This window comes from Salvelinus namaycush, chromosome 10 (genome assembly GCF_016432855.1).
Source record: "Salvelinus namaycush isolate Seneca chromosome 10, SaNama_1.0, whole genome shotgun sequence".
NCBI classification, from domain to species: domain Eukaryota; kingdom Metazoa; phylum Chordata; class Actinopteri; order Salmoniformes; family Salmonidae; genus Salvelinus; species Salvelinus namaycush.
The window spans coordinates 20772327-20791718 of NC_052316.1; the positions used below are offsets into that span (position 1 = coordinate 20772327).

The 19392-nt window shown below is 41.9% G+C and overlaps 1 protein-coding gene across 1 annotated transcript in view; it reads left to right on the plus strand.

Annotated features, from left to right (window-relative positions):
• Positions 1–19392, plus strand: part of LOC120055210 (ephrin type-B receptor 1-B-like) — a 229249-nt gene that overhangs the window by 88740 nt on the left and 121117 nt on the right. The window lies entirely within an intron of this gene.

The following is a 19392-nucleotide window of genomic DNA, read 5'->3' on the forward strand; positions in this document are numbered from 1 at the left end:
ATGGTCAGTCTGCCTGTATAGAGACCAGATAAGATTGATCGGCAGCCATATGGGCTGATCAATAATATAGATATTAAACCTTTCTTCCTAATATGGACTAGAGCCTGTTTCACAGATGACCTAGTGGAGTCCTTGACTAGGGAGTCGTTGACTTTGTTCTGCCTCTGAGGTGAGCATTTAGATCAGTTAACATTTACATTTACATTTAAGTCATTTAGCAGACGCTCTTATCCAGAGCGACTTACAAATTGGAAAGTTCATACATATTCATCCTAAAGAGTGGTACAGCAAGAGCTGATTACTGTACTGACGGAAACATAGGTATGTGTCATCTAATAGTGAAGACATGTTTATGAAAGTGTCACTATGTCTATAAGAGTGGATGTATGTGACAATAGGTGGATGTATGTGACAAAAGGATCAGATTCGTAATTGTAAAAAAAGGTGTAGCCACTCTGGAATGTTTTCATAAGCTTGTCAGAACATTTCTAAGTGACAGATTCTAAAGGTGTTTATCTGGGTTACTGTGACATGGTGCTGCTCTAAAAGCAAGACTTGGCCCTGCTCTGCAGTGTATTATTAGCAGCCTTGTACCCTTTATGTCTGGGATTGGTTCTGAGGATACTTCTTCCAGTCCATCTGCTCATACGCTCAATCATGCATCAGTACGTTAGCATTACCTACATGAAATATCTCTCTGATGTTTAGTTATTTGTCAGAAAGTTGAGACATTTTAGATTTTTGTCACTGCCTACTGCTGGGGATATGCGACTGTCAGTAGTCCAACACATTGGAAAGGCCTTGGAGTGCTTCATGAAAGTCTCATTTATCATTACAAAAAAAGCCTTGTGAATCCAGCCCCAGAAGTGTTAATAAAGATGTGATGACAGCTCATCAACACCTTGTGGCTGGCCAGAGAATAGGATAGGAGAGATACTGCTTGCTGGAGAGATGTGGTGAGTTGAAGTCCGGCTGACCGTTTAGGTCTCCAGTTGCTCTCCATACAAGATCCAACCCCCCCAACCTCAGGGCTTTCCGATGGTGTAGTGATAACTGCCGGCTTACTGTTGAAACCCCCACATCATAGTGCAAAAAGAAACTGCCACCTGCCACCAGTATCCACACCTGCCAATCATTGGACCATAGTGGCACTCTTGAGAAAATCACTGTGAATAAAAAATTGTATGAGGAATGAGATGATGAAGTAAAGGGGGAGAATAGTGTAGAAAGAGAGGGAGGAGAAGAGGGACAGAGATAGCGGGAGAGAGAGAAGTAGGGGCGGAGCAGAGAGAAAGAAGGAGAACAAGACAGGGAAAGACACACAGAGAGAAAGAAGGAGAACAAGACAGGGAAAGACACACAGAGAGAAAGAAGGAGAACAAGACAGGGAAAGACACACAGAGAGAAAGCTAATGGCGAATGCTACAGTAAATACGTGTGTTGGCCCTGTGCTGACACGTGGCCTCCACCAAGCTTGCAACTGTCAGGTATTTAATAAGAATTTCATAGATCAGCTCAGCGCTCAGCAGCATAATTAATCATGGAAATTGGCTCTGCTTGTCAGATTAGAAAGGCTAGTGCCCTCTGCCTCGCCACATCATATTAGAATCTATTTTTTCTTGTCCTCCTACGTTCTTTCCCATATTTTTTTCTTATTCAATCCTTTTCCTATAATGTCCCTTTGCTCCATTTTCTCGCAGTATCCAATAATTTCTTTCCATCGAGTCTCTAATCCATTTTGTTCTCACACCCTTTTACATCTCCCTCCTCCCTTTATCTATGCAGCTGGGGCGAGGGGGATGGAGGTGGTGGGGGGTGCACATGTGTATATGTCTTTGAATGATATTAAGTGTTCTTATTACATGTTAATTGGCCAAGTAGGGTCAAACCAGATTACTTCGCTACAGGCTTAAATTCACCTCATATCTATTCAATGCACATGATTGGAGAGAGAATGAGAGCAGAGGAGGAGAAAAAAGCAGTAAAGAAGAGTGGTCAAGGCCGCCCGCTATGGTTGGTCTGACTGAATATATTACACAGGAGAGATCATGAGAGAGGCCATAGACTCAGAATATAAATGCGGTGACTTATATTCAGTTCCTTTGTTCAATGACAGTAGATACTTTGCGCCACAGGGGCACTATAAAGTATAGATTTTGCAGAGTACAAATTCTATATAAATCAGTCAGGTTTCACATTGATGGGTGATTATTTGCTGTGGAAGTGTTCTTAAATTGTGCCAAAGGGTCTACACAGTGGCTGGTGACATAGCAGAAACTATTGTAAAGTTGAATTTGTCAAGTTGAAAGTGTCAAGTAACCTAGTGTTCCTCATCCTGTGTGACTGTTTGCCTCATCGGTACAGCACACATTCATTATTCATTAGATGGGTAGCGAACTCTCATCTCACTACTGTGCACTATTTCAATGGCCAGATCCATTGATGTCTGACTCACTCCATAGCCCCTTTTTAAGCCATCCCAGAATGCACCTCTCTCTTGCACCAGAGGCACCATACTACTGCTTCTGCATATAGATACCAGGCAGGGACAGAATGAAGAGGTGCACCAGGTCTCTCTGGCTTCCAGACACATTAGCATTAATATTTCAAATATTCTAATAACGTTATTTAACATGCAGTAGGCTGAAGCAGATGATGCCAGATTCACTGACAACTTGATTGACTGCTCATACTCTAACTGACTTATCAGGGGTTGTTATTTATGCAAGATGCCCGATTTATCAGCTGGCAGGGCTGGCACAGGTGGGCACACTGGCACCCTTGCCTGCTGTGGAGGGGACAGGACATGGGACACAAAGAGAGGGCAAAGCCACTCAAGGGGCTGAGGGCAGTTTGTCACTGTCACAGACAGAGACACACACTTCATTTGGCATTCTGCAGCAACCTCCTCAGAGCCTGGTCTCCAAATGGAACACAGAATTGGATGGCGCCACTCGATATTCCTCTCACTCACTCTTACTCTATGGAGAGGGAATCTGTAGGCATAGCACCACCGAAGGTGATAGTCTGGGAGGTCTGGTGGAGAATGGGGCTATGCCATTTATAAGTCCTGAGGGAAGATTAAGGTCAAATAGGGACAAGAGAATGAGAGAGAGATGAGGGTGTGAGGGAGAGAAAATACAGTGCCTTCAGAAAGTATTCACAACCCTTTACTCTTCCACATTTTGTTGTGTTACAAAGTGGGATTAAAATGGATTACATTTTTTGTCAAAGATTTATACAAAATACTCTTTAATGTCAAAGTGGAGAAAAAAAATCTTACATTTGTAAAACATTCATGAAACATTAAACACTATCTTGATTAAACAAGTATTCAACCTCCTTAGTCAATACATGTTAGAATCACCTTTGGTAGCGATGTGAGTCAGTCCAGTCGCACCTGAATTGTGTAACATTTGCCTATGATTCTTTTCAAAATTCTTCAAGCTCTGTCAAATTGGTTGTTGATCATTGATAAACAACCATGTTCAAGTCTTTCCGTAGATTTACGTCAAAACTGTAAATTGGGCACTCAGGAACATTCACTGTCATCTTGGTAAGCAATTCCAGTGTAGATTTGGCCTTATGTTTTAGGTTATTGTCTTGCTGAAAGGTGAATTCCCATTGTCTGGTGGAATGCAGACTGAACCTGGTTTTCCTCTAGGATTCTGCCTGTGCTTAGCTCCATTCTGTAAATGTTTTATCCTGAAAACTCCCCAGTCCTTAACGATTACAAGCATATCCATAAGTGAAATTGGCGCCGACAGGGGGCTGCCTCGCTTCTTGCTCTTAGGAAACTTGGCAGTATTTTTTTTTTAGGTATTATTTCTTACATTGTTAGCCCAGAATTTTTTAAATAATAATAAAACAGTCGGGAAGAACTATTGGATATCAGAGTGGCGGTAACTCACCAGCACTACCAGCATCACGACCAGGAATACGACTTTCCCGAAGCAGATCCTTTGTTCGCACCCCCCAGGGCAACTGAACTGATTCCAGAAGCCGACCCTGTCAAGTTGTATAATGATAGGAGACAAGTGCAGGAATATGTAATATGGGTTTTATTTTCTCCACCCAAACAAGATGCGAGGTGCAAACCTCTAATTAATACACGGGACGAGACCCGTAAAACAAGTGCACAATAACACGTAGCATGGAAGCCGATACAACAGCACAGGTGCTCACAAGACCAACGGGCATGGTAACAATAACCGATAAGGACAAAGGGGAACGGAGGGCACATATATACACATACTAATCAGGGGGAATGGGAACCAGGTGTGCGTAATGAGACAAGACAGTCCGGGGTTGTTGGTAATGAATCCAGTTCAGTGACACCTAGAAGGCCGGTGACGTAGACCTCCGGAGCTGGTGAACGGAATGAGCAGCAGTACTGGAGGGATCCGTGACAGACCCAAAACAACGCCGGCGATGGAGAGGTACTCGGAGTGATCTTCTAGTCCGATTTAGGAGGCGCGCACACCACCCACCGCTTCCGAGTATATTACTCGCTAATGTTCAGTCTCTGGATAATAAAGTTGACGAGCTCAGGGCGAGGATTTCCTTCCAATGAGACATCAGGGATTGTAACATACTCTGCTTCACGGAAACATGGCTCTCTCGGGATATACTGTCCGAATCGGTCCAGCCAGCTGGATTCTCAGTTCATCGCACAGACCGAAATAAATATCTCTTTGAGAAGAAGGGCGTGTTTCATGATTAACGACTCATGGTGTAATTGTGATAACATACAGGAACTCAAGTCCTTTTGTTCACCGGATCTAGAATACCTCACAATCAAATGCCGACCGTATTATCTCCCAAAATAATTCTCATCGGTTATAGCCACGGCTGTGTATATCCCCCCTCAAGCTGATACCTCGACAGCCCTCAAAGAACTCCGCTGGACTTTTTGCAAACTGGAAACCACATATCCTAAGGCTGCATTTATTGTAGCTGGAGAATTTAACAAATCAAATTTGAGAAAAAGGATGCTGAAGTTCTATATTGACTGTAGTACTCGCGCTGCCAAAACACTTGACCACTGTTACTCCAACTTCCGGGATGCATATAAGAACCTCCCCCACCCTCCTTTCGGCAGATCTGACCACGACTCCATTTTGCTCCTCCCTTCATATAGAAGCTCAAACAGGAAGTACCCATGCTAAGGACTATTCAACGCTGGTCTGCCCAATCGGAATCAACGCTTCAAGATTGTTTTGATCGCGCGGACTGGGATATGTTCCGGGTAGCTTCCGAGAATAACATTGACGAATACACTGATTTGGTGACTGAGTTTATCAGGAAGTGTATAGGAGATGTTGTACTCACTGTGACTATTAAAACCTACACTAACCAGAAACCATGGATAGATGGCAGCATTCACGTAAAACTGAAAGCACGAACCATCGCAGTTAACCATGGCAAGGTGACTGGGAATATGGCACAATACAATTAGTGTCATTTTTCCCTCCAAGACCAGCTGGACCAGCTGGCTGGTGTGTTTACAGACATATTCAATCTCTCCCTATCCCAGTCTGCTGTCCCCACATGCTTCAAGTTGGCCACCATTGTTCATGTGCCCAAGAAACCAAAGGTAACTGAACTAAATGACTATTGCCCCGTGGCACTCACTTCTGTCATCATTAAGTGCTTTGAGAGACTAGTCAAGGATCACATTACCTCTACCTCACCTGTCACCCTAGACCCACTTCCATTTGCTTACCGCCCCAATAGATCCACAGACAATGCAATCGCCATCACACTCCACACTGCCCTATCCCATCTAGACAAGAGAAATACATATGTAAGAATGCTGTTCATTGACTATAGCTCAGCATTCAACACCAGTGTACGCTCCAAGCTCATCATTAAGCTCGAGGCCCTGGGACTGAACCCTGCCCTGTGCAACTGGGTCCTGGACTTCCTGACGGGCTGTCCCCAGCTGGTGAAGGTAGGAAACAACATTTCCACTTTGCTGATCCTCAACACTGGGGCGCCACAAGGGTGCGTGCTCAGTCCCCTCCTGTACTCCCTGTTCACCCATGACTGCGTGGCCAAACACGCCTCCAACTCAATCATCAAGTTTGCAGATGACATAACAGTAGTAGGCTTGATTACCAACAATGACGAGACCGCCTACAGGGAGGAGGTGAGGGCTCTGGGAGTGTGGTTCCAGGAAAATAACCTCTCACTCAACGTCAACAAAACAAAAGGAGATGATCGTGGACTTAATGAAACAGCAGAGGGAGCACCCCCCTATCCACATCAACGAGACCGCAGTGGAGATGGTGGAAAGCTTCAAGTTCCTCGGCGTACACATCACTGACAAACTGAAATGGTCCACCCACACACAGTGTGGTGAAGAAGGCGCAGTGCCTTGATTCCTCTTTTACTCTAGTGTTCTATTCTTACAGGGGTTTAAATATTTACATGAGTGTTCTATTTACACAGCATATTCGGGAATAGTACTCTCTCCATTAATATCTTCACATATAGAATCCCTATATAATGTTGTAAATCTTCAAGGGCCATCCACTTTGAACATGTGCCATTGGGAGGACGAACTGAAATACTATCTGAAGAAGAAAATGAAGAAACGGCAAAAGAATGAGTGCCGGGCTTGTACAAAATTGTTTATTTGGGGTATCAGGTTGATTGTGGAGGTCTACACACTGCAAAATGTATGTTAATTTAGACAAAAAATGCATTGAGATACCGATCTGTCATTAACATACCACTCACGACAAAAGCTCCAGCTGAAATGTCATTGCCAGAATCCTTAAATGAAATTGTGCAATGAAGCATAGGTGTAACTGTTTGATGGGTGGGTACAACATCTCCTATACACTTCCTGATAAACTCAGTCACCAGTTAACATTCTACTGCAATGATTTTACAAGTTGGATATCCACATTTTTATCTGCTTATTATCCCAATTTCAATCAGTTTAACATGTCCTTTCCACAACTCTCACATCCACATTCACTTAGTACTATTCCCGAACACACTCAGTAATCTCCCTTATTACTCCATGTGCATCTTCAATGATTCTCTTGTCGTTACTTCCTATGCACCATACAGTATGTATGTTCAACGGTTCTCTTGCCGCTACTTGCTATACATATAAAATAGCACAACATGCTCAATAACACCTGGTGCTATTAGTAGTGGCTCCAGACCACGTAGACGCTTCAAATGAATGCCTACAGATGGTTGTCAGCGGGTTTTTCCATGGTACCTTTTTGCTCTCGCTCTAGCCTTCTCCTAAGACTAGTTCTAGCCTTCTTGTCAAGACTATATATATATTTTTTTTAAATGCAAATTAATTTAAATTGACTTACTAAAATTCAGTCGCTGTGTCTCTCAGTTGTTCGAGGATGATGTGTCTCCTCCTGGGCAGCTCACAGTAAGGGTCTGGTCTGGGCATGTCCTCATTGTCTTTTGGTCAGATGGGAATTTCCCTCACGCTTTATAAAATTTGCTAACAGTTTTCCTCGCAGACCCTCACTGTAAAGCTCCGCAGGCAGAATCAATCATCTTCTTTGTGACACCAAATTGTGGTGGAAATTCAACACCAGGGACACCAGAAGTCAATATTAAATGAATCATTCTTTATTATCAGCAAGCTAGAGAGGTTCCAACAAACTTAATATACCATAGTACACGTCGGTCGGGAGCTCCCCCAGGGCAGTCCTGTTACTTTTCTTATATACGGCTATACAAAAAAGTCAAAAAAGCATGATTTACATTATTCTTTATTCATCATTAGCTTTGGTTTCTGCACGTGACTGCCAACCGTGAAATGTGAAGTACTCTGAGCTTGAAAAGGGCCACGCAACTAGATGACTGGAAATAACAAGTTGAAACAAACTTAAAGCTAGAGTTATCTGAACTAAAGCCAGTTACTTGAATGTATAAAAGAGTTAACCATTTGCCATTATAACGTACTATTCTGAGTTGAATCTTTTTCCTATTTTGTTATGTCAACTTTGAATAAAGTTATCATAACTAGTAACACAGTTACGATAACTACATTTAAAGTCTACATAACAAAATTGTCTAAGATAGGATAAGGTGACATGTAATGTACTCTGAGCTTGAACAAGGCCATGTAACCAGATAACTGGAAATAAAAGTTGAACAACATTAAAGTGTGAATTATCTAAAGCCACATTTAAGAGTTAACCATTTACGATCCTTGTTCAATCAACATGCACTTAAGTCAAGCCTACTTCATATTGAGTTATTGTAACAGAGTTCTCAACCTGTTTGGCTGGTTGTCCTACACTGTGGCTACGAGCAAGTCAAGCAGGACACACATAAATAAATAACTATACTATTTTTATTTATACATATTTTATTTCACCTTTATTTAACCAGGTAGGCAAGTTGTGAACAAGTTCTCATTTACAATTGCGACCTGGCCAAGATAAAGCAAAGCAGGTCGACACAAACAACAACACAGAGTTACACATGGAGTAAAACAAACATACAGTCAATAATACAGTAGAAAAAAATAAGTATATACAATGTGAGCAAATGAGGTGAGATAAGGGAGGTAAAGGCAAAAAAAAGGCCATGGTGGCGAAGTAAATACAATATAGCAAGTAAAACACTGGAATGGTAGATTTGCAGTGGAAGAATGTGCAAAATAAAGATAGATATAATGGGGTGCAAAGGAGCAAAATAAATAAATAAATAAATACAGTAGGGGGAGAGGTAGTTGTTTGGGCTAAATTATAGATGGGCTATGTACAGGTGCAGTAACATGACATAACAGACGAGCTTGAGAACCACTGTTCTAACTCAACAACATGACATTGACGTATATTTTTTTTAAACTTAATATAAACCAGGATGTACAGTTTAACAAAGTTCAGATTTAGTAAAGCTTATCTCCATTTTACAATGACTTTATATTTACAATGATTGATTTACTATCAAGAGTACATTGATCGATTCAACAACTTACATTGAAATCAATTAATTCCATCTAGATTGTAATGACAACTAAATAGTCCTATCATGTATTTCAGAACATTTATTACATTGTATTAACAAACGAATACATTTGCAACAATGTATTGTTCCCTAGAATGCATTTTGATTGTCATTAAAAAAAATATCTAACAATGCATATTTTTAGATGCATGTCTTTGGGTGCATTTAAACGGGCAGCCAAATTCTGCTGTCACTAATTGGTCTTTTAACCAATCAGCTAAGATTTTTTTTTTCTAAACATAAATGTTTTGTCAAACATTTTTTTTTAAATCTTCTGTCCAATAAACCCATACATATTTGTAAATGGCACCATTGAAACATGGTTTTATGGCACGGTAAATAAAAATTCAAACACTGATCGAAGACAACCTTCAGAATGGTTTCTAAGACAAGTTGGTGTCGAGTGTGCAAAAAAATTCTAACATGCTGTAAACATTTTCAGAATGCACTGTAGTTAATGGGAAGAGATGATAGCAAATCAATGGTCTCTAACAAAAGACGGTTGTAGTTTTGTAGACTGAAGGTCACACGTAAAAATAGGTTAACCTAAGTCTCCAAAACTGAGATTTGTAAGATTTAGGCAAATAACAGCATCATTGTCTGAGGAATTAACTAAACTACTGCGAGTGAAACAAAAACACAGCAAATAGTTGTCTTAACAAAGAAGACGGTTCTTCAGCCCATGCTCTTTTGCTGTACAGTTTTCTGCACCAATCTTCAACAATATTTTCTGAACTACCTCGAAAGTGTACCTTGGGTAATCCATGTTCAGACAATAAAGAAGCCCAATCAAAGTGGCAAAGGCATTTTGGACATTGTGAAGCTCATGTATGATCTCCTGCTCTTCTATCACAAGGGCAACGTCCACATTGTCAGCTGGCATTGGGTCATCTGCTGCAGCTCCATCCACAACGACAAGGATACCGATTTTCACTCCGCGGTGACTTCTTCAGAATCAGTTGTCTTCTGAAAAACAGAACAAAAAATAGGCAAAGATTAGAGGCACTGCCCTACAAAACATCCTCCAATACAATTTTTCTGTGACACTGTCTGCAAATGTACTATTGCTTATTGATGCAGGCAAGTGGGGTGGCAGGTAGCCTAGTGGTCAAGAGCATTGTGCCAGTAAACAAGCATGGTCCTTAAGCACGTCAGTCAACCATGATTGCTCCCAGGTCTAGATAGAATGCATTCTTAGTTGAGGTAAAACATGGTCTGTTCTTTTTCCATTTGTAAAAAACAATTGATTGTCCTCTATAGAGCCGCGAAGGGCCATGGTCATCCAACACTGAAAATTAGGGGGAAAACCATGTAAAGCCTCATCTATCATTCAGTGCTGTTTTGGCAACAAGCTCTTTCTACAACATTCATTATATTAAAGGTGCACTGTGTATAATTCCACCTCTACTACTTTATTTTTAAATGACCAGTTTACAAAAGCTGTAAACTATATTTCTAGATATTTTAAAACTATATAAAGTTATTTCGATAGAACAATGATTCCCTACAATAAGCAATTCATTTGTTAGACAAAAGCACAGCCTAAAATACAAAGTTTATATTGAAGATGGACCGGCGCGAGCCCACTGACGAGCAATGTTGAAGCAAAACTGATTGCAATTCCTGTTCAAATGCCAAAGTCAGCACTGCATGGTGTAGGGATTAATTGTTCTATCAAAATTGCTTTTTATATTTAAAAAAAAACAAAATTAAAAAAAAAATTAATTTAAAAAAAAACAAAAAACTTTTTATATTATATAAACAAGAAATATTGTTTTTACAGCTTTTGTATAGAATTTGGAATTCCTCACAGTGCCACTTTAATTCTGTTAATTGTCTAACAATAGGGAATTTGACATACAGTATCACTAAGGGCAGTGCAGTGTTGTGTGCTGCCATACACCAGGGATGTGTGATACGTTCAAATATGGTAAAACTTGAGCATACTTACATTTCACAACCATCGACAACAGCTATCAATAGTTGTTTACATGGTAGTTAGGTATTATCACCCAAACCTAGTATTGTGTTTAATGCATGGTCCTGATTTTTGCTTTGCAGTCCAAGATAAAGATTTAGTTTCTTCTGGACAAAAAGCATGCTAAATCAGAATTCTCAACTGAATGTCTAGCAAGGGAGAAAGGTTGAGTAGAAGTAGAACAAATAAAACATTGCTAAAAGAGATGTCCTTATATAGTGTAGTTGGTTCACATTTGATTTGGCCTGTGTGTTATAATCACTTCAGATGGTGACAGACATTCAACTTGACTCCATTGAACGTTACAGTGCATCATGATTCATAGGAAATTTCACTCTCTGGGAGAAAGCATAATGTTATGTTGTACGGTTGTATACCTCACATGTCTTCAAAAAATTGGTAGGGTCTTCTCGCAGGAAGTATGGCAAGCTTCGGAGCACAGCCTCTCTCTTCCTTTGATTGGAACTCTAACAACAAAAGCACAATTTACAGTTTTACGACATTATTAATGTGGTTTTCAATGATAAGGTCTCATCCCCAATATTGATGTGTATTTAAAAAAGTAGCAATTATCAATACACCAGAACGTAGGTAATAACTGTACAGAAGACTTTAATATCAATATAATCTAACCTACGTCTTTGTCAAGACTGTCCATCAGGTGTTTTAGCTCCATCCCTCCACCACTCTTGGCCCGGAAGAATTCAAGGAGCTTGGAAAGATGACTGTCCAGGCCTTCATAAAATGTCTTCTTGAGGTCCACAGACACCAGTCTCATGAACTCCAGAGCAACCTGTTTGAAGATCATAACATACCAGGGAAGGAATTTTAGGGACAAGGGGGTGCCTAATCTGCCAGTGCACCAAAACAATCAGCCAGGGCACTAAGGCCATCAAGCAAAATAGGCAATTACATTGCTACAAAACTCAAAAAAACACTTGTTAAAAAACCATAACATTTAATGTAGTGATTTAGGGTTACCATGGTAATGGAGCTACAGTACTTATACTGATTTGGGGGAAATATATCTTGCAGTTTAAACTGAAACTAGCACTGAAAAACCTGGAAGCATGTGATTTCAAATATACATAGCTAGGAAACATGGAAACATAAACTAGCTAAGTCTCAGTTGGGATCATTTCAAATGTATCTATGACAGCCTGTGACTGCCACTGCCCTCATTGTTAAATAAAGTTAAGGGATTCAAGTCAATCTATGAAACTAAATGACAGAAATACTTTGAAAACAACAATGGTTTATAGCCATAATGGTTTATAGCCAAGACTTCAGAAAATGAGTGAAACGCTTACACTGTATAGAACCCTGCATTTGTGTGACCTATAAACAGTCAGAGTTATGATTTTTACACCCAGCCTTAGAGCACTACAGATAAAAGGAATACATTTTTGGAAAGAATATTACATTAATAACTTATGTAGTTCCTTGTGTCCTCTAATCACCTTCATCTCAAAATGCACAAAAGTCTGAAGGGAGACAAGCTCTTGAAGTATGAGAAACTGTGTCTATTATTAATTTCAACAATCACAGAAAATCTTATTGGATCTTTTGCAGATTTTAAATAAGCACTTATCTGTCTGAACAGCGCTGGCCATCTAAATTTGATGTCAATCACAAGGGGCTCATCTTCCACAATCTCCTTTCTTCTTAATGAGAAAGTAGTCATCATTGCTGCATCAACAGTTACCCAGTCAGGACCTATTTTCTGAATCTCTTCTTGCATATAATCCTTATTGTTGAAATTTCTTCTCAAATGAGAAAAGTACTGCTTAACATTACAGGGCTCAGAAAAGTTACAAAGGTCACATTTTATACAAGCAGTAACTGTTTCATGAACATTTATTCGATGTTGAGTCAAATGCTTCTTGAGTGCTATTTCTGTTTTAAAAGGTGCACGGACAGTCTTGATGGATTCATGGTAATGGACAGGTCTTGCATACTGTCCATGCTTCAATTTGTAATGTCTAATAAGGATGTATTGATTTGATGTGTCAAATCTGCAGTACTTACGGTTCCACTTCATCCATTGACGGATGAATGCTTTTGGATTTCCAAGAATCTAAAAAAGAATGTTTACGTAAATATTTTTTTTTCACTTTAGTTGTATGTTAATTATTAACATTATTCTGAAATTGATAAATTCAAGATTTAAGTGCTGTCTAGGTAAACCTGTTTACTAACTGCAAAGTTCATTTTTATAACATGGTTTGTTTAACATAACATCTCATTACACCCAAACTAACAATTGTAAAATAACAAAATATATGCTAACATTACTACTTGCAAGATTAGGCTAATTAATCATTAGAATATTCTTAGCTAGGTTTTTAAATCATATATTTTGGAAAAAATAAGGGTTTTCAAACGCAATACTAATTAGAAGCATGGCTAGCAAACATCTTTCCTTTGTACTGTTATGCAGGTTGTCAAACTATTTCCAAACTAGCCAACAAGCAGCTTTTATCAGCACATTTGCAATTCCGACCACGGGCTATCTAGCGCCATGCTAACTAAACACACTTTAACTAACCAGCACATGTGCAAATTCGGCCACGTGTCCTAACTAACACTATGCTAGCTAACACCATGCTAAATAGCGCGATGCTAGCTAACAGCATACTAGCTAAATGCCATACTAGCATACTAGCTAACATACCCTGGAGAATTTACTTAGCTACACATGCCTATATCTGATGTTTGACTAGCAAGTTACTGAATACAACCACAATAGTAAAATAAACTGATAACAGCTCATTACCACCCAATCTAATAGTAATTGTAACTACAAGCATAGCTACAGTTGGCTTTTGTAGCTAGCTACTGTTATACAAGTTATCAAACAAATGACAAGTTAGTCAGCATGTGTGCAATTTGGCGCCATGTGTGCTGCTGGCTAGAGCGGTACTATTTAACAGCATGATTACAGCAAGCTTTGCTACAATTATACTACAGTACACGTAGTAGTGAGGGGTCGTTCGCGAACGAGTCGGCTCTAAGAGCCGGCTCTTGTAGGTGAACGTTGGGAGCCGGCTCACATACCAGAAGAGCCAAATCTATTTATAAAAATATTTAAAGATTAAGATATGAATAATCAAAAGATTTAAATGAATAGAATTAGGTAATTCAAAGAACGAAAAAATTTATAAAATAAGATAGGCCTAAATGCTCAAGCGCACAAATTCGTTCTGACAGTCTGAGCAGACGAACAGCCTCACCTGTTGTTCCTGTAAATCAGACACCCATTGTCAAGCAAAGATGCCGAGCCAACTCACTCACAGTCACACACTTAGCAGCCGAGGAGAGAGAGGAAGGACAGCTGTGAAAACAACAGCTGGAAAATGAGTCGGAAGCACAGTAGCATTTGGATGCATTTTAATAATGTAGACAATGTTAGCACACAGTGTAGAATTTGCCAAAACAAAATCTCATATAAAGCCGGGTCTACGCACAACCTACACCGGCATATGCGAACTGTCCACCCAACTGTGAAGCTAGCTGTATCGGAGCTTCGAGAAACTAGCGGGCCTGCTAGTGATAGTGGTGGAGCAAGCACCTCCACACGTGGAGATGTATCCACTCAGTCAAGTAGACCCACAGCAATGCAGTCTTCGTGGAGGACAGATGTTTTAGAAATTATAGCAATAGTCTAAATCCAAAGTACACAATTCCAAGCAGGAAAACCCTTTCAAAATCACTTATTCCACAACTGTACGAGAGCACACAGGCTTCAGTGGGGGAAAGAGTCCAACAAGCTACTGCAGTTTGTCTTACCACTGACTGTTGGACATCAAGGGTAACCACTTCTTACATGTCGGTTACATGTCACTTCATTGAATATTTTTCGATGTCTAGCTATCTTCTGGACTGCTTTGAGTTCAGCGACAGACACACCTCAGAGAACTTGGCAGAGTAACTGTTGAGAGTGGCCAGAGAATGGTAAGTAGATGGAAAAGTGGTCTGTTGTGTTAGCAACAATTCAGCTAACATAACCAAAGCCATGAAAATGTTTAAATGGACCCATAATCCATGTCTTTCCCACACAATCAACCTGATTGTTAGAGATGCTCTAAAGGTGATGAGGCCCACTGTGGACAAAGTGAAAGCCGCTGTGGAATACTTCCACAGGAGCACAGTAGGTGCTGAAAAACTAAGTCTACACAACGCCAGATGGGGATGCCTGAGCTGAGGCCTAAACAAGACTGCACTACAAGGTGGAATTCAACATTTTATATGTTGAAGCGGTTTCTTGAGTCAAAGGATACCATCATCTCTACCCTGGCCATCGTCAATGCACCTGTTGATGCTCTGACCCAAGAAGAATGGGAGGTGGTGGAGGAGGTGTGCAGAGTCCTGGAACCCTTTGAGCAGGTCACTGTGGAGATCAGTAGAGAGAGGTACAGTAAGCAGTTATTACTACATCGTTATTTAATCCAGTATTATATATGTATATGAGCAGTAGATGAGAATGTAGTATCAGTAGACAAAACATGAACATGAACCTGAACTAATAAGTTACTGTTCTCTCTTTTCAGCTATGTGACAGCATCAAAAATGATACTCCTGTGTAAGGGTCTGCAGCGAATCACAGCCAGCCGCCAGAGAAAAGCAAATGTAACCACAGGACATGTGACAGAGTTGATGGACACCCTATGTTCATCAATGGACAGAAAGTTCCACAGAATGGAATATAATCATGTGCTATCAGAAACCGCTGCACTTGACCCCAGGTTTAAGAATGGTTTAATGGTTCCAAGATGGCGTAGCAGTGTAGACGTGTTTGTTTAGTCCTCTCGTGTACGTTTGTATTTTTCGTATTTCTTGTATATATATATATTTTTTTTTTCTATCTCTTTTCGATTTTTAATTCGATTATACCTTCCGGTAACCTACCTCACCCAATGTGATACGGAATCGCTATTATTTTTTAACTTTGGAACACATTCAAGAACCCCCAGTAGCTAACCAGCTAATCAGCTACAAGCTATTTAGCCATTTTTAGCCGCTGCTAGCAGCTTTTACCTTCTGCACAGACACCAGCCCTGTTATTAGCCTGGATATTACTCACCAATTTACCAGCATCGGACTGTCTCTCGACAACAATGCCGGATTCCTGCCGTAATCCCTGAGCCACTACTTCTGATCCTCACAGCTAGCTTGCAGCTAGCGCAGCTTGCGCAGCTAGCGCCACTGCCTCGAAGCTAGTACCAGTTAGCAAACACAATTCTACAATCACAACATCTCTTTCGCCATCGCAAACCGGCTTGGATTCTCTGTCGACACGACCACGTCTGGTCTGCAGACGAATACCCCATCCGCTGTGCCCTCAACCGGCCTCCGTCTGAGCAGACCCCCTCCGTCTGAGCAGACCACCCCCTGGGCTACTAACTTTAAACGCCACGTGCTAGCGTAGTGGCGGCTTCCCTGCTCCATCTACGGCTGCCCCCTGGACACTATGATCACTTGGCTACATAGCTGATGCCTGCCGGACTGTCCATTAATTCACGGTACTCCATTCTGTTTATTTGTGTTTTATCTGTCGGCTCTGTGTTTTAACTCAGGCTCTGTGTGTAGTTAATCCGACCCTCTCTGCCTAGTCGTCGCCATTTTTACCTGCTGTTGCTGTGTTAGCTGACTAGCTGCTGTTATCTCACCTGTTGTTTTAGCTAGCTCTCCCAATCAAGACCTGCAATCACTTTATGCCTTACTGTATGTCTCTCTCAAATATCAATATGCCTTGTATACTGTTGTTCAGGCTAGTTATCATTGTTTTGGTTTGCAATGGACCCCGTAGTTCCACTCTCCGTACCTCTGATACCTCCTTTGTCCCACCTCCCACACATGCGGTGACCTCACCCATTGAGACCAGCATGTCCAGAGATACAACCTCTCTTATCATCACCCAGTGCCTGGGCTTGCCTCCGCTGTACCCGTGCCCCACCATACCCCTGTCTGCACATTATGCCCAGAATCTATTCTACCACGCCCATAAATCTGCTCCTTTTATTCCTTGTCCCCAACGCTCTAGGCGACCAGTTTTGATAGCCTTTAGCCGCACCCTCATCCTACTACTCCTCTGTTCCTCGGGTGATGTGGAGGTAAACCCAGGCCCTGCATGTCCCCAGGCACCCTCATTTGTTGACTTCTGTGATCGAAAAAGCCTTGGCCTCATGCATGTCAACATCAGAAGCCTCCTCCCTAAGTTTGTCTTACTCACCGCTTTAGCACACTCTGCCAACCCTGATGTCCTTGCCGTGTCTGAATCCTGGCTTAGGAAGGCCACCAAAAATTCTGAGATTTCCATACCCAACTATAACACTTTCCGTCAAGATAGAACTGCCAAAGGGGGAGGAGTTGCAATCTACTGCAGAGATAGCCTGCAAAGTTCTGTCATACTTTCCAGGTCTATGCCCAAACAGTTCGAACTTCTAATTTTAAAAATTAATCTCTCCAGAAATAAGTCTCTCACTGTTGCCGCCTGCTACCGACCCCCCTCAGCTCCCAGCTGTGCCCTGGCACCATCTGTGAATTGATCGCTCCCCATCTAGCTTCAGAGTTTGTTCTGTTAGGTGACCTAAACTGGGATATGCTTAACACCCCGGCAGTCCTACAATCTAAGCTTGATGCCCTCAATCTCACACAAATCATCAAGGAACCCACCAGGTACAACCCTAAATCCGTAAACATGGGCACCCTAATAGACATTATACTGACCAACTTGCCCTCCAAATACACCTCTGCTGTCTTCAATCAAGATCTCAGCGATCACTGCTTCATTGCCTGTATCCGCTACGGGTCCGCGGTCAAACGACCACCCCTCATCACTGTCAAACGCTCCCTAAAACACTTCTGCGAGCAGGCCTTTCTAATCGACCTGGCCCGGGTACCCTGGAAGGATATTGACCTCATCTCGTCAGTTGAGGATGCCTGGTCATTCTTTAAAAGTTACTTCCTCACCATATTAGACAAGCATGCTCCGTTCAAAAAATGCAGAACTAAGAACAGATATAGCCCTTGGTTCACTCCAGACCTGACTGCCCTCGACCAGCACAAAAACATCCTGTGGCGAACTGCAATAGCATCGAAGAGCCCCCGCGATATGCAACTGTTCAGGGAAGTCAGGAACCAATACACGCAGTCAGTCAGGAAAGCAAAGGCCAGCTTTTTCAAGCAGAAATTTGCATCCTGTAGCTCTAACTCCAAAAAGTTCTGGGATACTGTAAAGTCCATGGAGAACAAGAGCACCTCCTCCCAGCTGCCCACTGCACTGAGGCTAGGTAACACGGTCACCACCGATAAATCCGTGATAATCGTAAACTTCAACAAGCATTTCTCAATGGCTGGCCATGCCTTCCTCCTGGCGACTCCAACCTTGGCCAACAGCCCCGCCCCCCCCGCTGCTACTCGCCCAAGCCTCCCCAGCTTTTTACCCATATCCAGATAGCAGATGTTCTGAAAGAGCTGGAAAACCTGGACCCATACAAATCAGCTGGGCTTGACAATCTGGACCCCCTATTTCTGAAACTGTCCGCCGCCATTGTCGCACCCCCTATTACCAGCCTGTTCAACCTCTCCTTCGTATCATCTGAGATCCCCAAGGATTGGAAAGCTGCCGCGGTCATCCCCCTCTTCAAAGGGGGAGACACCCTGGACCCAAACTGTTACAGACCTATATCTATCCTGCCCTGCCTATCTAAGGTCTTCGAAAGCCAAGTCAACAAACAGATCACTGACCATCTCGAATCCCACCGTACCTTCTCCGCTGTGCAATCCGGTTTCCGAGCCGGTCACGGGTGCACCTCAGCCACGCTCAAGGTACTAAACGATATCATAACCGCCATCGATAAAAGACATTACTGTGCAGCCGTCTTCATCGACCTGGCCAAGGCTTTCGACTCTGTCAATCACCATATTCTTATCGGCAGACTCAGTAGCCTCGGTTTTTCTAATGACTGCCTTGCCTGGTTCACCAACTACTTTGCAGACAGAGTTCAGTGTGTCAAATCGGAGGGCATGTTGTCCGGTCCTCTGGCAGTCTCTATGGGGGTACCACAGGGTTCAATTCTCGGGCCGACTCTTTTCTCTGTATATATCAATGATGTTGCTCTTGCTGCGGGCGATTCCCTGATCCATCTCTACGCAGACGACACCATTCTGTATACTTCTGGCCCTTCCTTGGACACTGTGCTATCTAACCTCCAAACGAGCTTCAATGCCATACAACACTCCTTCCGTGGCCTCCAACTGCTCTTAAACGCTAGTAAAACCAAATGCATGCTTTTCAACCGTTCGCTGCCTGCACCCGCACGCCCGACTAGCATCACCACCCTGGACGGTTCCGACCTAGAATATGTGGACATCTATAAGTACCTAGGTGTCTGGCTAGACTGCAAACT